Source organism: Kogia breviceps, chromosome 10 (assembly GCF_026419965.1).
Source record: "Kogia breviceps isolate mKogBre1 chromosome 10, mKogBre1 haplotype 1, whole genome shotgun sequence".
NCBI classification, from domain to species: Eukaryota; Metazoa; Chordata; class Mammalia; order Artiodactyla; family Physeteridae; genus Kogia; species Kogia breviceps.
The window spans coordinates 6,241,447-6,264,834 of NC_081319.1; the positions used below are offsets into that span (position 1 = coordinate 6,241,447).

General features: G+C 48.9%; 2 protein-coding genes across 8 annotated transcripts in view; both read right to left on the reverse strand.

Annotated features, from left to right (window-relative positions):
- The window catches only part of ATG7 (autophagy related 7), a 319,810-nt gene extending 304,009 nt beyond the window's left edge, over positions 1-15,801 (reverse strand). Inside the window, exon 1 of the mRNA XM_067043420.1 lies at positions 15,727-15,801. The gene's annotated coding sequence lies outside the window, so the exon portion shown is untranslated. The remainder of the gene's footprint in view (positions 1-15,726) is intronic.
- HRH1 (histamine receptor H1) overlaps positions 1-15,819 on the reverse strand; it is a 74,043-nt gene extending 58,224 nt beyond the window's left edge. For 2 of the 7 annotated variants that reach the window (XM_067043432.1, XM_067043425.1), the window contains exons 1-2: positions 15,727-15,793; positions 14,618-15,226 (exon numbers count right to left, since the gene is read on the reverse strand). The gene's annotated coding sequence lies outside the window, so the exon portion shown is untranslated. Of the gene's footprint in view, positions 1-14,617; positions 15,227-15,726 lie in introns of all 7 variants that reach the window. The other 5 variants (XM_067043430.1, XM_059076105.2, XM_067043426.1 and 2 more) reach the window with 5 other exon arrangements.
- Positions 15,820-23,388: the final 7,569 nt, after the last annotated feature.

Below are 23,388 nucleotides of genomic sequence, written 5' to 3' on the forward strand. Positions count from 1 at the left end.
AATTGGGGGCCGGCAAGCAAGTGGCACTCACAAGGTCTGGGTGCCCTGTCCTTACAGATAAGCCATCTCATGGAAGGAGCCAAGCAGCACTTGCCGACTCTCCTGCCCAAATATCTTTTAGGTGGAGGCTGTTTTTATCAAGGAGCAGAGAAAAGATTTCCCTTGGCTGAATACTTCAGAAAGTTGTGTTTAGATGTCCCACTTGACCCTGCTTTAGATGAGGCCACCTTACCAGCGGGCGCGACACAGACTGGGGGACGTCCGCATGCCTCTTGGCACCACGTGCACCTCAATCTGTAAGGTGCATCCGTGTCACCTGTTGAAACGCAGCGTCTGATTCTGCAGGTCTGGGTGAGGCCTGAGAGTCTGCATTTCCAACAATCTCCCACGTGATGTCAGTGCTGCTGGTCCTAGGACCACCCCACAAAGAGCAAGGTTCCTCCCACAACCCTTGGTCCCATGGTGACCCTGAAACTATCACTCATTGCCATTAAAATATTCCAGGTCCGGGGACTTCCCTGTTAGTCCAGTGGTGAAGACTCCACGCTTCCAGTGAAGGGGGCGTGGGTTCAATCCCTGCTCGGGGAACTAAGATCCCACATGCTGTGCGGCGCAGGCAAATAAAAATAATTAATTAATTAAAATAAATTAAAATATTCCAGGTTAGACCAAGACAGGGAGGGAGGCGATCCCTGATGGCCCTGCTTACCCCTCTAGGAGGGTCCCTTTCCCCCCACCCCCTACTCTTAGGCTTTACTTTATGCCCTGGCAAAACCTAATCCCTTATGTTTTCCTGCACACGTCACACTACTGCGGATGCTACGTTGCTCGGCTCAGGCTGTACCTCCTGCCTGTAAAGCTCTTCTCACCTTACTCTCCTGATTTAAGACCAATTCACCTTTGAAAACCCTGCTGGCACATCCTCAGGCTGAGATCGGTGCCCCACCCCTCCACCGCTACCCCAGCTTCTGCACACACATAACCCTTGTGAACATCTAGACCATAACGCGCATCTTACTACATGGAGACTGCCTGAGTCTGGGTCTGCCTGCCCCCCAGGCTTTCAGTTCAGAAGCACGGGATCGTGCCTTGTCCGCTCTGTCTCCTCGGTGCCTGGCACACAGCTTGGCACACAGCAGGTACACAATAAACGTTTGCCGAACTGATCCAAAGCTGGCAACATCGCTGAGGGAAGCGTTTAGTAGATTCTCTCCATCTCAAAGAAAAATGACTTAGTTTCGTAAACAAAATGTGTGTGTGTGTGTGTGTGTGTGTGTGTGTGTGTGTGTGTTTTCTGCTTCCTTCTTTGTTCTTGAGCTTAAAGAAAGGTGTGAAATGATAATAATAGTAATGCAGTTTGCAGGTGCCTAACCTGGGTTAACCCACTGAATCCTGTGATGTGGGTCCTGCTATCAACCCCCTGCAACAGATAAGAAAACTGAGACTCACAGGGACCAGGGAGCTGTCAACGGCACCTAAGTGGCCGAGCACTTGGGGATTCCAGCACAGCTCTGTGTGACACCAAGCGGAGAGGCCCTTCTGCTGAGTTCCCAAAGCTGCAAAGCTTGAGGTCTGCATTTGAAATGGGGGAGGTGCAGGCCTGACAATGGTTACACGCTGCAGAGGAGGAGGTGGTGAGAGTAGGAAGATACTGGGATGGTGGACCAGGTCCTCAAACAGAGCTGTTCCTGCCCGCAAGGCAGTGAGCACCTCACTTGGACATCTATTCCGAGAAGCAGCCAGAAGTGCCATAGCTATGACCTGGTGGAGATGGGGCGGGGAGGCTGTTTCAAAGGGAAAGACAGTGAATGCGTCTCCTCTGAAGAGGGACCGGCGGAGGGACAGTCACATCCCACTCCAGCCGGCCCAAGCCTCGGGGAGCCCCGAGGGGGCCACACGTGGCCCTGCAGCTGGGCCCCTGCATGCCACACTCTCTACAGGAACCAAGCCTCCAGGGGAGCCCGCGGCCTTTGTCTCCATCACCGCCTCCACACCCGCCGGCACTCCATTCCTCTGAGCCACCACTGCTGTAATGAGCCAGCGGAGGTGGGCCGCAGGGTGAGCGCCACACTTCCTCTGGGCCTCTCCTATTCCCCCACCCCTTGGTTTCCATGGCAGCATCTGGCAATGAGGTGTCTACTTCAAAACGCTGGCAGGGACGCCAGGCGGGAGCCACAGAGACACAGGCCTGGGGGTGAGGGGAGGGAGCTCTCATCTGTTGAGCGCCTACTCTGAGCGGGTCCTGCCCAAGACTTCACACCCAGCCCCTCCCTTAATCCTCAACCCAGCTGGGCGAGGGACCTATTATTATCTCATTTTAAGGATAAGGAGACTGAGGCACAGAGGGGTAAAGGCCATGCCCGGGGTCATACAGCCAGTCAATGGCAGGGCCAGGATTCAAACTCAGATTTCTGTGGTTGAAGCCCAGGCCTTTAATCACTTCCTGCCTCTTGGCAAGGGCTCAGCTGTGCAGGCCGGAGCCCTGCCTTGTGCTGCACGCCCCTGGGCGAGTCCCTTCGCCTCTCTGAGACTCTGTAAAATGGGGTGGTGAGTCCAACTGCTCTGACGGGCTGGGAGGACTGAAGCAAGTTGGGGGGAGACCTGAGCTCCCGGCTGGGGTTCGGTAAAGGGCTCTGCTCCTCCATCTCCAACTGGAGCGACTCCCATCCCAGGGTTCCTGGACAAGCAGAGCCACAGCTGCCCGGATCCACTGGGAGAAGCCGGCCCAGAAGCCCCCCTGGCGTGCTGCCCCCGACCCCGTGCTCCTCACAATACCAGCTCTGGGTATCAGTGAGCACTCAACATCGGAAACCCAAGGCTTAGTTTTGTGACTTATTCCTGCTATGTAGCCCGGAACTCGGGAAAAAGGGTACGGACAGGGTCTAGCACCTAGGAACACCCCCTTTTTATACTTATAGGACGGAATGAATGGACAAATGCAACGTAAGCTACCAAGCGAAAACGTGGAAGGGTTACCTAAGGCTGAGCAATTTCCCAAAACACTTCAGGCAATTAGCATCTCACCACGAGGGGCTTCCGAGCACAGAAGAAAGGGATCCAAGTATCTCAGTTCAAACCCCAGCTGGGCTAAGCTGGCTGTGTGACCTTGGGCCAGCCACTTAGCCTCTCTGCGCCTCTGTCAGCACGGTGCTTCCCCACCTGAGAACATCACATCCCACTTTGTTGTTATTCTGTCTTCATCACCCCACAAAGCCAACGGCTGTGTCTGCCTGTCCACTGTAGTGTCATCTGTGCACAGCAGGCGCACGATCCCTACGAACTCTCCAAATCCAGCTCTACCTTCCCACTCCTCTGCTGCTGGCCCGGACGTTGCCTCTTCGGGTTTGGCAAAGATTTCATTCAGCCCCAAGAACTTAAGTGAGGACTTTTTCTTCTGCAGGCCGCTGGTCAAAGGCCAATGTCATTGTCTGACCCAGTAATGAACTGCAAGGCTGTTCTTGTTTCTGACTTGATTTAAGAACTGCATGAAGGAAGCAGAGTCAGGTGAATGGTTTGATTAAGTGGAGAAGCTATAAATCATCTACTGCCAGAAGAACTGGAGTGACTTCTACTAGGATCCCGATTCAGAACACACAACACAATCTATGTCTGTACCCCTATGTGGCAGAGAAAAAGCAGGGGTGGACGAGGAAACAGCTTATCTTTATGGGCAAGAAGAGTTTTAGAAAAAAGAGGGGAAAAACACCATACATTTCTATCTCTCGAGGAGTTTACAATTTGCTGATGGAAAGAGCCAGGTAAAGCAGGTATCTATTTTACATTATGATGAGTACATGGTGTCAGAGAAGCACGTGGCCAGTCTGGGGGAGCAGGCAGAAATGAGCGAAGGGGACGGCGGCCCTATAGACCCCTTCCTTGCCCACGCCCACCCCCATTACCTCTGCTTCCCCTACACAGGACGCCTCTCGTGCCCCCGCCCACCTGGCCCACCTTAACCGCTTCCCGTTACCCTCCCTAATCACACACTATGATGTGGCCTGACCAGGTCACCTGCTGGTGACCACGTGCCTTCCCACCTCTGCCCGGAATATCCTTCCTCCACATCTCTACCCCTAGAAACCTTATGTTTCAAAGCCCTGCTCACACTCATTCATTCTTTCATTCAAGAAGTATTTCTGAGGGCTTACTATGTCCCTGACACTGTGGTGGGCACTAGGGATATAATGGGGCAGCCGCAGCCCATGTCCTCAAGCTGCTTAAAGCCGTGGGGAGACAGACAGTCACAGTAAGGAGTAATACGTGCGTGGCAGATGTGAGTCCAGAGGAGGGTCCTAGCCCAGCCTTGGTGGGGTGTGTTCAGGGAAGGCTTCCTGGAAGAGACTTCTGAGCCCTGACAAATGAGGATAAAATGGAGAGAGGTGCCTATTGATGTACATGAACCTATACAGTTATAATAACAGCTGACGTTTATGGATGCTACTAGGAGCCAAGCAATGGGCTAAGCACTGCACACACACTAACTCCTTTCCAGTCCTTACAACCCTATGGGAGTGAGTACTGTCATCATCCCATTGCCAGGTGAGGAAGCTGAGGCACAGAGAAGTTAAGAACTTGCTCCTGCTCACACAGCTACTAAGTGGCAGAGCCAGGGTTCAAAGTCAGTGCAGCCCAGAGCCCAGGCTTCTGACCACTGCATCCTGTTGTCTCCGGCTGTCAGGGTTATTCTGACATCCCTCTTTTCATTTAACCACGAACTTATCACAGACATCCTTCTAAATGGTACAGCCCAGGCCCCGTTCTACTTAATGGATGCAGAGGGAGGATGTCACTGCAATTTGAGCAGGGAAGTGATTTGATCAGATTCTTCCCTGGGAAACAGGCAGGGGGCCACCTAGGGGCAGGGGAGCTCTCTTGGGGTCCTGCGGAGGGAGGACCAGGCCTAAGCTCAGGCTGGCATAGGGAGGACGCTGAGGGGGGCTGGGCTCCGGGAACATGACCGGGCAGCAGGGTGCAGCACTACAGCTCTCAGGGGATTGTGGAAGTGGAAGAAGGGGTCCTGAGACACCCCCTCCCCGCCTTCTGCTTACAAGCCTCTTACAGACCCAACATCTTTCCCTCTCGCCCCACCCTAGCCCGGCGTCTCTGATTCTCCCTGAGCACACCCCATCTGGCACTTCCAATTAGGAGTTATCGACCATCGGGGCTTCCCTGGTGGAGCAGTGGTTGAGACTCCACCTGCCAGTGCAGGGGACACAGGTTCGAGCCCTGGTCCGGGAAGATCCCACACGCCGCTGAGCAACTAGGCCCGTGCGCCACGACTACTGAACCTGCGCTCTAGAGCCCGCGAGCCACAACTACTGAGTCCACGTGCCACAACTACGGAAGCCCGTGCGCCTACAGCCCGTGCTCCACAACAAGAGAAGCCACCGCAAGGAGAAGCCCACGCACCACAATGAAGAGTAGCACCCGCTCGCCGCAACTAGAGAAAGCCCACACGCAGTAACGGAGACCCAAAGCAGCCAAAAATAAATAAATAAAATAAATAACTTTTTTTTTAAAAGAGTGATTGACCATCAGTTTCAGTTCAGCTGACATGTGCAGATGTGGTGTCTATGGAATTCTTAATTCATTGAATATTCTTTGCCCAGGAGGGTCACATCTATTCTATCCAAAGTGCAAAAAACAAAACAAAAACACCACACAAGTTACCCAGAAGCACTGCTTTAACACCGTCCTCTAGTGCCACCCCGTCCAGCCCCACCACACTCGGCCACCTGTCAGTCCTACTGCACCTGCTCCAAACAGTCTTAGTCTGTCCACTTCTCTCCAGGGCCACCACCGCTGGTCTCAGTGACCTTCCTCTCTCACCTGGACGACTGCAATAGCCTCGTTCCTGTCTCCCAGCTCCACTCTAGCATAAGCTAGTCCACATCTATAGCCTCAGTTTTCTTATCTCTAAAACGGGCACACTAACACTTCTCTCACAGGGCTGTGGAGAGGACGGGGTGACACAATGAACCAAAAGCCCTCGCCGGGAGTGCCTTCTCAATAGATGACAGTTCCTTTCCTCCATCAGCTAGCTGCGAGGGATGAGAAAGGTGAGGAACTCTTCTGCTTTCGTACTCTGCTGGTGCACATACGAAGCAGGCACCAGCGGCCTCTGCACCTCCCTGCCTCTCTTGACCTCACTCCCCCAGCTACAGGGCTTCTTGCCTGTTTCCTGCCTCTTGTTTCCTTCCATATAGTGGGAGCTCCCCTAGCTTCAGACCCTGGCCTCTCTCCCACTCCTCATTCACTCTCCGGGGCCCGTGCACGGTGCCACGTATTTATAAGAGAGTTTGAGAGGTGAAATGGGCAAGTCATACTCAGGCTCCTCTGGACTGCTCTTAGGAGCCAGCCTGCCTACTGGGAGCCTGCATCCGACTGGGCTCTCAGTCAGCCAACTGAGCCTAGGAGAAAGACCTAGGCTCTGCAGGGACCCAGCCCTGCCCACCCCTGGGGCAGGTGGGAAACCCATCCGATTCTAGCCTTCAGCATTAGCCAGCCCACATGCTCCAATGTCACTCGGATCAGTAATAACAGTGACATTTTGTTCTCTGGCTACCTTGCTTTTTGTCTTAATACTCAGTTGGTCCAGAACTCAGGCCGGGCAGAGGAGTGCTATTTACTGGCCCCTCCTGCCCCCCAACAGGACTGAGCAGCGGGAGAAAACCCTGTCTTCTCTTCCTACCTTGTTAATGGAGATTCTCAGGGCCTCCCTCATCAAGCCCGGTGCTGGGTGCTGTGAGAACCAATCAATAAATGACTGACAAATACTTACTGAGCTCCTGATACAACCGTGAAAATAACTCATCTTTGCTCAGTGTTACTTACTACTTTTAAGATGCCTGAAAAGCATTTTCAGGTACTCGAACGCTACGAAGTGCTGGTATCTTCACCAGCTTGGTGCTCTTTACTGCCATTTCCATGATCAGGGCACGCCCTTGTCTTTCAGGATCTAGCTGTGAACTTACTTCCTTCATCCAGTAAGTTTTCATTACACACCTACTAGATGCCAGGTGCTATTAACAAAGGCACTGCAGGTATAGCTGTCAACCAGGCAGATGACACCCCTACACTCCTGTACTGGTGATCTGGTAGCAGTGATGAAGAAAATCAACAGACAGGGACTGGACTGGGCAGGGGTCAAAACGGGGTAGTCGGGGAAGGGCTCTCCAAGGAGGGGACAGCTGAGTCCTCAGTGATGGGAAGGTGCCAGCCATTGCAAGGCCTGGGGGAAGAGGCTCTCAATAACGCTGTGAGTGGTGGTACTATTATTAATATTAGGATTCCCCTTTTACAGATGTGGAAACTGACGCCAGGGAGGTTAAAACGCTTCCTCCGAGGCCAAAAAGGTAACTATTTACGGCACCAGGTCAAAACTCTGAAACCCCAACTATTGCCACCAAACCCACTTGCCTGTAGGTTCTAGAACTTTTAAAAAGAATCTTAACCTCGGAGATCTTCAACAAAGCAGCGTGCAGCACACCCTCAAGGACTCTCCAGTTTGATGGGAGAAAACATCTTTACACAAAAACACTCATCACACAAGGTGGGTCACACATTAATGTACAGGATTAACACACTTTCAAAAATTTTAAATCCAGTGGGATTTATTTTGAAACCTGACAAAATGACCCCCAATTTCTTGGGGAAAAAGAAATCCATGTAAGACAGTTATTTATTCATCGGTTTGTTTAATAAACACTTACGAGTTGCCAGGTTCTGCTGTCAGTGCTTTTCAAACATTAATTCTTTCAAACCTCATGACTCATTTAATACTCATAACAACCCTGTAAGTTAATACAGTCACTAACCCCACTTTCTAATCAAGGGAATCAAGGCAAAGATAGGGCGGATGGCCTGCCCGAGACACACTGCAAAGTGCTGGAGCCAAGATCCAAACCTACGTCGTCTGGCCCTGGAGCCTTTGCTCTTTGCCAGAAACTGAATTTACAAGTATCACTTACACAACTGAATTTATATGTACAATTAATTACATTTTGTCTCTTTGTCTCTTTCTACCTGACATGAACTTGTTTTCAGAAGGTGTGACTTAAATGCAGAATTCATGGTTTCCCCCAAATTTGCTGTGGGGAGCCCTCGAGAGGCTCTTGGAAAAGTTAGACCATCATCTTCCAGGGAGGTGGAAACTAGCTCTATCAGGGGCCCCTCAGGGTGGACGTGCCGTACGAACAGTTAGATGCTTTGGACAAAGGAAAGAAAACAGGCTTCCACTGGGGGCCAGCATCAACAGTCACACTGGCTGACACTCAGGATCACGTGTGTGCGATGGCAATGGAACTGGGCTTCGCTTGCACTGGCGGAGAGGGCCAGCGGGATGGATTTATTGAGTGATGATTCTCCCCAGGAACAGAGAAAAGCCATCTAGTAAATAAATGAAGTTCTCCTAAAAGAATAAACCGAGTGAGAACTGCCTAGAAAGTTTGAAAGAAAGAAAAAAAAGAGAGAAGAAGAAGGGGAAAGCAGATGCCTTTGGGAGCTGTTAACGTTTATGCTCCGCAGAGAATCCTCCGAGCAGCATGGCACAGACCTGCACTGCTCTCCTCCACCTGCGGGGCGCCCAGCCAGCATCTGCCCTGGTCCTGCCATGACCCTGTCTGATGCTCGGCCGCCCGAATCAGCAGGAAGTTCAACACCTGAACAGCTGGGAAGGAGAGCCCTTGCTGAGGAGTGGGTTTACCAGGTTGCAAACCCTGAAATAGAAAACCATGTGAATGGCGCTCCCTGGAGTTGTACGGCGCTGCAGCTCTGCCTCCAAAGATGCAGAGCAGTTGAGGCTCTGATGCAGGTGGCAGCGGCGAGGAAAGGAAGTGAGAGCCAGTAGACGGGATGGGGACAACTAGAGAAGTATGTGAAGAGAGAACTGAGAGAGACCTTCATCTTACACCCAAACGCAGACAGGTTAGACAGTGATAGATAATTTACTGTGAAAGATGAAACTATTAAAACAATTCACAACTAGAAACCTTGTCTTCCTAGTCTGAATAACGGGGGTAAGAGTAGCTACCTCATGGCCTTGTTATGGGGATTAAGAGAGATGATCCAGATTAGCACAGGGCCTCCTGTTTTAGTAAAAGAGGATTGAGGGATGATTCAGCTGAGAAACTTGCCCAAATCTAGTCACGCCGGTGGGGGGGGGGCGGTCAGAGGGAAATGGCTGGAGGGGTGTAGCCCCAGGTCATAATCTGGGGATTTCGGGCAAACTGATATCACAGAGGGGGAAAGAGGACGTATGCATGGATGGAGTCAAGTCCCTTCATCGCGGGCACCGGAGAGTAGTAATTCACAGCGTACACTGTCTGCAGACGCAGCAATTTTAGAAGCAGGAGGAGACGGGTACCAGACTTTCACCCTGGGCTGAATTTCCTTCATCTGGGATCCTTGGCTGAAAGAACCCTACCCAGAGTCCAAGGTGGGCTCTCTCCACAGCACTCAGGACAGCTGGGTTCACAGACTCTGCCCACTTCCCCCTGAGGCAGCCCGAGCCTCTCCCGGTTGGAAAGTTCTGCCTTGGACTGAGCTGAAACCAGCTGTCCTCCCCACCCTGCACTTAGCTTCCACCCAGTGGGGGTCCTACTGCTCCATTCTACCAAACTCTCCACCCAGCTTACATAATCTCTTCTAGAGGACCAAGGAAATGCGAACACAGCCCACCTTGTTGTATGAGGCCAGCATAACAGTAATACCAAAGTGTGACAAGTAAACACCAAAAAAGGAAAACTGCCAATGAATCTCACTCATGAACTCATGATGTTAAAGTCCTCAGCAAAAAGGTGATGAGAAACAGCCCAGCAAAAAAAGATGCAACAGGGGCTTCCCTGGTGGCGCAGTGGTTGAGAGTCCGCCTGCCGATGCAGGGGACACGGGTTCGTGCCCCGGTCCGGGAAGAGCCCACATGCCATGGAGCGGCTGGGCCCGTGAGCCATGGCCGCTGAGCCTGCGCGTCCGGAGCCTGCGCTCCGCAATGGGAGAGGCCACAACAGTGAGAGGCCCGCGTACCACAAAAAAAAAAAGATGCAACAGGACAACCCAAGTTGGGTTTATTCCAGAAATGCAAAAATCAATGTAGTTCACCGTGTTAACATATTGAAAAAGAAAAATCACGACCATCTGAGCAGAAGCAGGAAAAACATCTACTTCCATTTATGACTAAAAAGAAAAGAAACACTTGGCAAACTAGGAATAGAAAGGAGCTTCTTTAATCTGGTAAAGATTATCTGCCAAGGAAATTCCCTGGCCGTCCAGTGGCTAGGGCCTGGTGCTTTGACTGCCGGGACTTGGATTCAATCCCTGGTCAGGGAACTAAGACCTCACAAGATTATCTGCCAAAACCCTAGATAAACATTATACCTAACTGTCAAATGTAGACAGCTCTTCCATAAGAGAGAGAGAGAGAGAGAGGAAAAAAAAAAACCCAAAGGGAAGAAAGGATTGGAAAGGAAGAAACAAAACTTATTTGCACCTCCTATAACTGTATACATAGTATCTCCAAAATAATCTACAAATACATTTTTTTTGAATTAGAGAGTTTAGCAAGATTTCTGGATACAAAATCAATGTGCAAAATGCAAAAATATTTCTCCAAAAAAGCAACCAACACAGCATAATTTTTTAAAGAAATATGTGTAGATAGATATAAATATACCATTTACAATAGGATACAAAATATCAAATAACTAGGAATATATCTAACAAAAGATGTGCAAGACCGCCAAGGGACATTAGGAAACTGGACCTAAACTGTATCCTAAATACTGAAGAGAGATGTCATGTTCATGGAAGTCTAACTACTGCACCCTCCACCCACAAGGGGCAATAGAGAGCTCAGCAGGAACACCCGGCAGATCAGAGTAACCTGGGCTTATATTCTACCTCCTGTTGCTTCTAAAATGTGTGACTCTGGTGTGTTCGACCAAGCCCTCTGAACCCCAGTTTCCTCACCTGTAAAACATGGATAGCCATTCCTGTCTAGTTGTGAGGAGTCAACAGATAATAAAGCCCTTTGTGGAGGGTGGGGAGGGATAAATTTGGTATTGGGGATTAACAGAAACACACTACTATATATAAAATAAAGAAAGAACAAGGACCTAATAGGAAACTATATTCAATACCTGTTTTATATATATATATATACATATATATATATATGACTGAATCTCTATGTTGTATACCTGAAACATTGTAAATCAACTATACTTTAAAAAAAAAGAAAGAAAGCACTTTGCAGAGTGCTGTATAAAAACAGGGATTCTTATGACTAGCATTTTTGCCCCTTGTTGGTCTAAGGGTGGGGAAAAAGCTCTCTCTCCCAGATTAGGCCAGCTGTGTCTTTGCTTTTGCTCATCAACTTGTCATCAAAGGCACTGCTGAGCGCTTATTCTGTATACAACATTTTTTTCATTCAGTGCTAACAGCAACCTATAAGGTGGGTGCTATGTTAGCCCCATTTTACAGATGAGAAAGCTGAGGCTCTAACAAACAACTTGTCATTCATATATTCATTCATTCATTCGACATTCATGAGCCCCTTCTATGCACCAAGAGCTGTGAATACCCTGGGGAAGAAGATGGACAAGGTCCCTGCTCTTTTTCCTTTTTTTTTTTTTTTTTTTTTTTTTTTGCGGTACGCGGGCCTGTCACTGCTGTGGCCTCTCCCGCCGCGGAGCACAGGCTCCGGATGCACGGGCTCAGCAGCCATGGCTCAAGGGCCCAGCCGCTCCGCGGCACGTGGGATCTTCCCGGACCGGGGCACGAACCCGCGTCCCCTGCATCGGCAGGCGGACTCTCAACCACTGCGCCACCAGGGAAGCCCGGTCCCTGCTCTTTTAGAACTGATAGTCGAGGTGGGAAGAAAGACAAAAATCATACCACAACTAACAAGCTGGCAGAACCAAGATTCAAACTCAGGTCTGCTGGACATGAGAATCCATGCTTTTAACCCCTCCCCGAGGTGCCTTCCTCACCTTTCTCTGCTCCATCCTCTGTTGTGATATGGTTTCTAACATCAACTCTGCTGGCAGCAACAAGTTTCAATGGGTCTTGCCATCCAAGCTGCTGCCCAAATTGAGAGCTGTCAGCTTCGATCCTGGCCCATGAGATTCTCACGCATTACCACTGGAGAATTACAGCAGGAGAGATGAACGCATAAAGAGGAGAGGCATCCTGTACCCACCCCCCCCAGCATCAGCAGCACCGTTCCCAGTGAGTGTGCACCTCAGTCCGCTGCCACCATTAACGGCAGAAGTGAGTCACTTATAAGTAAGATACAGGAGCTTTATTATAATTACATCCCGAGATTCAGAAATGCTCAGCGTCACTGTGAAAGGGAGGGCAGCAGGTGACTGGGCCTGAATGATCCTCTGCAAGGTACATCTTTCAGATAAGACGTCTTGGATCAGGAGTAATTACAGCTAATGCCCAGCCTGAATGCTAATGAGAATTACTTACAATTGCTTGTAATTCTTTGCCATTTACGCTACGTGCTTTTTTCCTTTTCTTTTCCACCCTGGCGTTAACCCTGAGAAACAGACACTAAGAAGATATGATTCATGGCCATTTTGCAGGTGAGGAAATTGATGCTCAAGGTCACTCAGCTCAAAGGGCCAGGGCTGGGGTTCTAATCCTGAACTTTTTTTTTTACTACACCATTCTGTCTTTAAGGAGGAAAAAACCCCAGAACTCTGGATATGTCTTCTCCACCTGGAAGGTGCACAAAATATCAATCTGAAAGGCAGCTGGGGTGGCGTGTTCTGCTGACGTCTTTGCCTTGGTGAGGACAGGGCAGACCTTATGAAATGAACTTCACACCTACCTTCTGCCTTCCCACAACCATCAAGAGGCCCACACTTGTGCCTGAGAAATGACCACGAAGCGAGAACCTGGGCAGAAAGATAAGAAGGATCCTTCTCGTGCCCCACAAGCCAGAAAACTGTCCCAAATCCATGCCCCTCAGAAACATGCCAGAGCATCAAGTTCAAGCTGCAGTGTGAAGGAGTGAGGTTTGCCGTTAACAGTGGTAATCATGGTAATGCACAGCATTTGCTGAGTACCTCGGAGAGCACCAGAAGTTTTAAATAAGTGCACTGGGACTTGAGGTTTTAGGCTATTTAAAGCTTGAGCCTACACTGAGACTTCTTACATTACATCTAACACTAGACTACTCGCACTTTATAGACGAAAAAGCAAGAGTCTTAAGGAGGTCAGGCAGGTCTTAAGGAGGTCGCAGGTGGCACAGCCAGGTTACCAAGCTGGGCCTGTTTGGCCTTAACAGTAACAGCAGTGACAACTAACATTTAAACAGCACTTTTATGTACTGCCTCATAAAAGTGTATTGTATCTCAGTGCTTTCTGTGCATGAGCACAATTAGTTCTCTCACCAACCCAGTGAGGAATGTGCCAGGAACACTCCCATCCTAAAAATGGAACAGAGAGGTGCAGCAACTTGCTCAAGGCCACAGAGCCCATAAGTGACAGCGCTGGGATCTGAGCCAGCTCCAGAATCCACACTATTGATCTCTTTGCCATGCCTCCTCTTTGTTATAGAAAGGCCACACCATTTCCACCAGGCACTCCTGGATTGTAAAAAGGAAAGCGCAAACAGGAACATGGAATTCTGAGAGAGTCCGAGGAAAGGAAGATCAGATACAAGTTCTTCCTACCTCGGACGGTCAGCCAAGGGGGGACACTCCCAGCCCAGCACTGTCCAAACTCCTCTGGGCTGCAGGCGCTTGGAGGCAGCTCCCGCCTCCACCAGCTCTGAAATCACGTTCAGGCAGTGCTGAGCCACCTCCGCCCTCTATCCTGGAGGGATTCTCTCTCACACATGAAAATGCTATCAGGCTTCCCTACAGACTTTCCCTCCATCAGGGGAAATGCCTCTTGAGGCAGCAGGGTAGGCTCAGGCAACCTCAGGCTTCTATGTGAGGGTCCAACTAGCCCTGGATCAGATTAGGGAATTTACGTGGGGCTGTCAGGGATTCCTGTGACTGAAAACCACTCAGCAGCAGGCCTCCTACATGACACCTATCACAGAGAAAGGAGAGCGGTGCAGGGGCAGCAGGGACCCTGTTGCCTGGCATCTCTCTATTTTCACCTTTGCCGTTGCCAGTCACAAGCAGAAGGGACCTAAGGTCCCACCTACAGCCTGAGTGTCACTGACAGTCTGGAAAGAGTCAAGGAGAACCTGTGTTCAAATCCCAACTCCTCCACGGACCACGTGGGCAACCCCAGGCAAGTTATTTAACGTCTCTGAGACTCAAAAGACAATCTGTTCAATGAGCCTAGTAATAATAGTGCCCACTATGCAAGGCTGCTGTGAAAACTAAGTGGGATAATGCATAATGATACTCTGACGGGTCCATTCTCGCTCTCGCTCTCTCTCTCTCTCTCTCCCAGTCTCTGTTCCTGCCTGACTTCAAGATTAAAGCTAAGATTGGGGCATTCAAGACCTCCCTATCAGATGCCCAGCTCTGCTCTCCTTCATGCTCTGGAGACACACTCCATCTGTGCTCCAGTCACAGGGACCTAGCCCCCATCACGGAATGAGTGCCCCAAGTACCTTCCGGCCGGGGGACCTGGTTCACATAGTACTTACCCCCAGCACCATTCCTTCGTCATCGGGTTACAGGCCTGAGGTGGGAGCCCCCTGCCGGAGGACAGCAACCCTGCCTGGAGCATCTCTGCAGTACCAGCTCCCAGGCGGAGCGGACACCTCAGAGAGATTAAGGTATTGGTGTGGGGTCTCTTTGGGGGGCGGGGGGGAGGGGAGAGTCACCCAGAGAAGGAAAGAAGTTTCCATGAAGAACTGCTGCGCTCCAGCTCCTGACTTCCTTGGCTCCTTCCAGAAAAATCGAGAGTAACTTCTGGAATTTGGCTCCTTTCACCTTAAAGGGCAGCCCCAACGGGCTTCTGCCGCCAGAATCCACTCCCTGACAGTGAGGGCCACTCATCTTTCCAAAGGATCCTCCGTGAGGCACAATGAGGCGGTGGTGGTCCGCCCGGGGCTTGCAGCCGTGCTGTAGGAGAGCGTGGGCAGTGGTCTCCACAGTTCCCACACCAGACCCCTGGTGACGCTGAACCTGGGGCTTGCCCGCATGTGATTAGTGGTGTGGGTCAGGCTGACTCGGGTTCAAAACCCTGGCTCTCTCCTTGCCTCGGTGGTGCTCCTGGTCACAACTTGCCCTCTCTGAGCCTCGTTCCTTCTCTGTAAAATGGGTATAATAATGCCGGTTCATCAAGTTAAAGGGAGAACCTAAAGAGATCACGGATACCCAGCGCCTGGCACATTCAACGCACTCAAGAGGTGGGCTCGGACTGTGGGGAACATCAAACTCAGAGCGTAGGGCAGCTCTGGGAAAAATGGAGACTCGCCCTCCCCTGCCGGAGCCGGAGGCAGATGCCTGGGGCGCGCACGTTGGCGAACCCAGGCAAAGCCACAGCTGTCTGCGCGTCGGGGCGGGGGCCACAGCTGGGTATCAGACAGGGTGCCGCGGAGCCAGCCGCGCTCCGGGACCCTACCCGCGCCGTCCACAGTCGCCAGGGCCCCGGAGCGCGCCCACCCAACGCCGGCGGCTCCGGGAACTCTGCGGCTCCGTGGGGATTCCCAGACCCAAGCCCGGCCATGCACAGCCTCGCCCCGCAGCCGCGGCCGCACTCCAGCCCCTGCCCGCGCCGCGCCCGCGCCCGCGCTCCGCTCCGACTCACCGGCGCCGGCTCCCGGGAAAGTTTGGTGATGAGGCGGCCGCGGCAGCCAGGCTGCTCGGTGCTCAGCGGCGGCGGGGGCGCCGAGGGAGCGGACCCGGAGGCGGGGCGCGGGAGGAGGAGCTGCGCCGAGGGGCGCCAGCCCGGAAGGCGGGAGGGAGGCGGAGACCTGGGCTCCCGCCTCCCGCTCTGCACTCCTAGGCCGCCCCCGTCTCCGCGCACGCTGGAAGGGGAGCGAGGGGGCGCCACGGGCTCGGACCCCTTCTCCCACACCTGTTCCAAGGTCAAAGCTGCTCCTGCAGAGCTCCCGGCGTCCGGCTCCGCACGGTGCGGAGGTTTCTGGGGTCTGGAGGGAGAGGTTGCAAGCAGGATCAGAACTCTGGCGAGAACACCCTCCCTGTCACACACACACACCTGAGGGCAGACAGAAATAGATGAGTCAAAATAAAGTCATGATGAGCTGCTCCCCTCCCTGTGGTGGACAGTCTAGAGTGATCAGCATTTTTAGAAACATCAGCATTTGAGAAACAGTATGTCAGACATTATTTGAAGCCCCTGGTGACCAGGGTATGCATTGTTTTCTTGTGCCATTTGAAACTGATGTATCATGAGATAACTCAGGCCATATCCTGAGTGTGTGGGGTGGAGAGGGAGTAGCCAACTTACTAAGAATATACAGACAGCAGAAGAAAAATGCTTAGCCCTTGTGTCAGATTTACTCTGTGTCAGGCTATTCTAAGAGTGTTACATAATCTAATTTATCTGCTCACAACAATCCCAGGAGGTAGGTACTATTATCATCCTATTTTGCAGATGAGAAAACTGACGCACAAAGAGATGAGGAGACTCGTTCAGAGAATACAGCCAGTGAGTCACTTCAAGATCGGACAGGTAGGAAGCAGCTAAACCAGGTCTGGAACCTGGATCAGTCTGGCTCCACAAGCCTATTCCTACTTCTGTGGTTTGCGAAAGAAAACTAAAAAGGGGGAACCACTTGAGCCCCTGCATAGAGACTAGAGGTATGGATTAAAAAGAAGCAGAGATAAATCACAAGTTTGGGATTAACATATATGCACTATTATATATAAAATAGGTAAAAAACAAGGACCTACTGTATAGCACTGGGAACTATACGCAATATCTTGTAATAACTTATAATGGAAAAGAATCTGAAAAAGAATATATGTATAATGAATCACTTTGCTCTACACTTGAAACTAACACAACATTGTAAGTTAATTATACTTTAATTTAAAAAAGAAGTAGATTAAAAGTATCTACTCTGCCACTTGTTAGTTCTCTGCTTACTTTGCTTCTCTGAGCCTCAGTTTCCTCACCTGTAAATGAGAATAATAACGCCTATGGCACTTCCAGAATTTTAGGGATGATCTTTTGGTTGCAGGGTACATTAAACCCACTTATAACTAGCTTTAGCCAAAAGAGGCTTTAAACTGAAAAATGCAGGAAGTTATTCTGGATTCAGACACAGTCCATGTCAGAAGCTCAAGGGAAGTTGTCATAAATCTGTCTCCCTCTATCTCTTGACTGGTTGCTTCTGTATCCGTTTTATTAGCAGGCTGGGTCTCTCCACAGGGACGCAGAAATGGCCAGTTAAGCAAGAGCAAGCCAAGAGATCACTTCCTTCCCCAAACCTCCAGCAAAAATCCTAGGGTTGACTCCCATTGGCCTGGCTTGGGTCACATGCCCAGCCCTGAAACCATCATGTTGCTCTGATTGGCCAAACCTGAGTCACATGCTTACAACTGGAGGAGGGGGTCAGAAGGGACTAGAAGGGGTAAATGATGGTTTGGTAAAAGAAAATCAGAGTGCTATTAGCAAAACAAAGGGCATCGGTGCTGGACAGGCACAGATGTCTACTTTCTCACAGAGCCATTGTGTGTTAAATACTCTTATGTGTGCAAAGTGTTTGGCTCTGGTGGGTGCTCAGGAACTGAGTCCCTCCATTCTTTCCTTTCCTCTAAGAAACAGGATACACATACCACCAAATCTAGGCCAACGGCTTCCTTGTTCGTGTGGGGAAACTAAGAAGGTCCAGAGAAGGGAGGGGACTTGCCCAAGGTGACCCAGCAACCGGCCACAGAACCCAGCTGATCAGTTATAGAATCTGTGTCTTTTGACCTGAAACAAATCTCAGTTAAAGTCTTAGTTGAGAACATTGAGATCCCCTACTAACCAAGGGAGTTACCTTCTCATTTGCACAGGGGAGACTGGAAAACTGCGAAGCGCTTAAGACCCAGAGGAAATGGTGCCACTCACATCGGCCTCCAACTGTGCACCAAGCTGCGGACGGGCAGATCTGGCAGAGTGCCAGGCCAGCTGCCCACCCATCACATTATGAACCTGGCCTCTTCCTCAGGGGACTGCACTCTGGAGGCTGAGAGACCCAAGTGGGCATTTTTCATACACCTGCCCAAAGCAGGCAAGATGGGCTTTTCCCTTGTTTACTTTCCCGGCTAGTTGGTGGGAGCAGCTGTGCCTCCTTCAGGGCTAAAGTGGACCAAGTAGCAAGCATGTGATTTAGAGTTGTCAAAACTGATCCTTTCAACTTGACCCTTGACTCAGTTCTAGAGTTTCTGGCCTTGGGCAAGGTAGTCTAACTTCCCCACTCTAAATTAAGTAGACTGGCATGCTGTGAAACTCTCTGTGTCAGGGAAGGTGAGCACGAACGGCGCACATCAAGCTGGAACGGCAAGACTGCTCCCTCCATCCCCACTCAAGTAAAGCACATGGGTTTTGTGTACACACTGCTGCAGGGGCTGAACCTTGCCACAGGCTTCCTGGAGGGCAATTTGGAGCCAGATGTTGAGAGCTTTAAAAATGTTCAGACTATTATTCCACAGTCTAAGCATTTTTCCTGAGAAAATAATCATGGCTATCACCAAGATATGCATAAAGATGTTCATCGCAGGATTGCATAGAATAGTAAAAGACTGAAAAGAATCCAGATGTCTAACCATAGGGGATTGGTCAAATAAATTACGGTACATCGATAGAATGAGCTATTATACAGATAAGATCATATTAGAGAATACAGAATTATGTGAAAACTGATTATAATATGAATGTTAAAGGAGCAAGTTATAAGTGACTAGGTATGCATAAACTCATTTTGTGAAAAAATATACATATTTATGTATTAAAGAGCTTAAAGTGGCTGTATCAGGGATAGATGGGAAGGAAAGAAAAATTTGTGGGTGCATTCGGTTTTCACTTATCTGTATGTTTTCAAACATTTCATTAATAAATTTGTATTACTTTGTTAATTAGGAAAAATGCCCAGTAATTTTTTTATTTTTTATTTTTTTGTGGTACGCGGGCCTCTCACTGTCGTGGTCTCTCCCGTTAAGGAGCGCCGGCTCCGGACGCACAGGCTCAGTGGCCATGGCTCACAGGCCCAGCTGCTCCACGGCATGTGGGATCTTCCCAGACCGGGGCACGAACCCGTGTCCCCTGCATCGGCAGGCGGACTCTCAACCCCTGCGCCACCAGGGAAGCCCAAGCCCAGTAATTTTTATAAAAGAGTTTGTGTTGGTTTCCTTTTTAAAAAGCACTTTCACTTACTAAAAAATCACAATCAGAAGTGAGGTTAAATTGATATCTCTCTCCCTCTCTCTCTCTGTGTTTCTCTATCTCTGGCTAGGATGTGTGGAGAAGAATGGGGAGCTGAAGGCTGGAAGAGCAGCAACAGCTACAGAGCGATACAGAGCAAGAAGGGGTTGCACTAGGAGGCTGTACCCTTTTGCTGTATGACCCTGGGCAAATCACTCAACATCTCTGGGCCTCAGTTGCTACCTCCACAAAATGAAGTGTTTGGTTACATTATCTCTGGACTTCTTTCCCATGCGGAAATTGTAGTATGGATAAGTTCTGTGACCTCCAGTGAACATTCATATATGCTCCAGTGGAACATGTAATGGCCCAGAAATGTGTTCAGCATAAATTATTTTTGTCTCTCCAGCCCTGTGAGACTATGGAAAACTCTGCTTGGCCTCTCTGTGTCTTAGCATCTGCCTTCTGCTCAGTCTCTCCATCCAGCTCCTTTGAAATTGGCAAATTCATGGAAAAGAAACCTCCATGTGTTTCTCTTACTCTGGGATCTTGATCCCTCAAGTCCTGGCTTCCTGGATAGCTCTTTGAAGCCTTCTAACAGATTTTATTTTTCTTTTCAACAATTTTATCTAGGTTTTCTAGTTGTTTATTGAGAGGATTGATCTCTACAAGCTAGTTTGTCATGGACGTAAGCACAAATCACTTCATATGTTAGTTAAGTGAAACAGCTGTTTATAGAATGGCATGTACAGTGGGTTCTATTTATATGCAAAGTATATATATATATATGTGTGTGTGTGTTTATACAGAAGAATCAGAGAAAGAACAAAAGCTATACACAGTACCTAACTGGCAAGGTTTTCATTTTTTAACGTAAATATTTCCAATTTTACATAACGAACACTGAGTATGTCCAAGCTGGGACTGACTTTTGAGGTCATTTATACCCATTTTGAAAATGAGGAAATTGAGGACAATAACATGTAAATTTATTTCAACTTAACAATTACTAGAGGCTTGTTGTGGGCAGAGAACCATACAAGGGGAATCAGGACTTCCAAAGAAATGTAATACCTAGTCACCTATTCCTCCATTAGAAGTGTCTCCAATGTGTGCTAGACTTTGGGATATGAGGATGCAGATGACAAGAATCTGCCCTCAAAGAAATTCTAGCTGTGGAGATAGATATTCAAATAAACTATCCCAGATATGATGTGATCATTGCTAAACTGATGATATGGCAGAGACTGATTTCCTTCTTAACAGCCATTCTCTCAACATCCAACTAAAAGATTGTATTTCCCAGCCTCCCTTGTAGTGAGTTGTGGTCATGTGACAAAATTTTGGTCCATGAGATGTAAGGGGAAATGTTGTAGGGGTTTCTGGGAAGTCTTTTAGAAGGGAACAGCCAATCTCCTTTTCTATTCTCTGCTACCTGGAATGTAGATGCAATGGCTGGAGCTTTAGCAACCCTTTTGACCTATACTGTCACCTTGTGAAGGGATCACAATACTAGGATGATGGAACAGATAAAATAGCCTTAGTCACCAACACAATGGAGCCGCTCTATCAGCCCTGGATTATATATCTTTATACTTATTTTACATAAGAAAAAAACAAACTTCTTATTTCTTATGCCACTATTATTTAGGATTTTCTCTTACATGCAGATAAACAAAATCCTTACTTATACAAATCCTAAAAATAAAGTGTTATGGGAGCAAAGGAGTGAAGGAGGGAAGAATGAATATTTCCATTCTTGAGCATCAAGGAAGTCAGAGTAGGTGTGGAGGTTGTGAAGAGTTCACCAGTGAGATGGGCAGGGATTAAAGAGGAAGAGTGGACCATGCAGGGAGCATGGGCACAGGGCTGGGAATGGGCACAGGGGTGTTGGAATCATGCAGCCTGGATTCAAATCCCATCACAATCACATCAGTGCTCTATGCCTCCGTTTCCCCATCTGTAAAATGGGGGTAGTAATAGTGTCAGCCTCATCGGCTTGTAGTGAGGATTACATGAGTTAATATCTGTAAAGTGCCTGGTGCCTGGTGAGTGCTCAGTAAATGCTGGCTGTTAATGCGCTTATCTGCAAAATGGGATAATCATCGTCTGGCCTCTTATAGCAGCCAATGTGGATAACATAGCTCAGGGCTTTACCCATAGTAGGTGCTCAGCCGTGTAGCCCTCTTTCTTTCCCTGCCCTCAGGGAGCTTACAATCAATATTTAACAAATTGTCACCAAGCCCCTACTCTGGGTCAGGAGGTCCCTGACTCCAGGATGAATGAGACCTTATCCCTGACCTCCAGTTACAGTCTCAAGGAGAGGAAAGGAATATAAAGAGACAAGCGTAATACCATGTGGAAAGTGCAACAGTGGTCCACGTTCAGTCCATGAGCTCAGGTGAGCAAGAAAGTTAACTTTATTTTGGATAAACGAGCTCAGTCTCTGCTATGATCTCCCATATTGGGTGGGAAACCTTAATCTCAGGTAAGTTGAGATTTTCCTGTTTCTCTGGGGGTGGTGTCTCAGTTCTAGGGATCTTGTGGGGAGCATCTGGGGTGCATCGTCACTTATCCATGCTGACATCTGTTGAGACATCTTTATTCCTATCTGAGGAGGGGTCACCCACCCACGCAGGCCACTGCTAAGTTGCCCCTTGTTCTGAAGTCTCATCCCCTCTCTCAGCTGCTTCCAGGGCCCTTCCAAGTGCACAGGAACCATTGCTCAGCTCCCATGGCCCCCAGGGCACAGAGAACTCTGTTAGACATATGAGATTCTTCTGCCCAGCCACACACAGCCATTTTTCTACTAGAGAGTCTGCCTAGGAGAAGAACACAGGCCCTTTCCACATTTAATTTTCTTGAACTTATCTGGGGATTCTGTGGTCTCTCCAAGTTTAGGGCTGTGCCCCTAGAAGAGGCAGGTTCTACTCTTACTTTCCTCAGGGGTTACACCATCCATATCCCCCTTTGCTGATGCTCCAGCCCTCTCCTCACTCTTCTCTAGAAACTTTTGTCTAGTTTCAGGGCAGCAGAACCTTACTCTTAAACTCCCTGCATTTTCCCATATCAATCATGTCATCAATGCACAAAAGCCTTTTCCTATTGCCTTGAGACCCTAGATTTTTGAAACTGAAAAACCAGGAGAAGATTCTGGTTTTTTTTGTCTGCAGGGCCAGAGAAGGACAGTAGCCTTGAAACAATAGCCTACTATTTTTTTGTTGTAATGGTGGCGGCAGGGGGTTACATGTAAGGCTTCTGGGTAACAGAAATTAGCAAGAATGAAAAACAATCCAATGAGCTCCCTCCATTTCCTCCTGCCCCCAGAATAGCTAGAATTAAGAAGATTGACAACATCAAGTGTTGGCCAGGATGTGGAGCCACTGGAACTCTGGGAATGCGAAATGGTATAGGCACTTTGGAACACCACTTCACAACTTTAATAAACATAGATCTACCTTATGATCCAGAAATTCCACTCCTAGGTGTATCTCCAAGAGAAATGAAAACATATGTCTACAAAAGACAGTGCACAAATCATAACAACTTTCTTCATAATAGCCCAAACTGGAAACCACCCAAATATCCATCAACAGGAGTTTGAAAAACCAAATTTTGGTAAGTTCATACTATGGGATACCAAACAACCATCAAAGTAGATGAACTATTGCTGTCCACAAAACACAAAAGTCAAAATCATCATTCTGAATAAAAGAAACCAAATGTGAAAGAGTAAATATTATATAATTCTATCAATACTTATATGAAGTTCAGTAACTGGCAGAACTAGGCTATAGTTTTAGAAGTGGTTACCTCTTGGGGAGAAGGAGGGTGACTGATATTGACCTAGGAGGGGCACTGGAAGTGAGTGCTGGAAAAGTTCTAAACTTTGATCTTTGGGATGATAACACAAGTATATAGATAGGTAAAATTTTTAATATTTGTGCATTTTACCATATGTAAATTATACCTATTTTAAAAAATCAAATTTTCCTTAAAAACACAGAGGCTAACATTTCAAAAATAACATGCTACGCTGGTGCCACGAGGAGGTAAGCCCACAGCACTCTTTGAAAGCCCAGGAGAGGCGGTAAC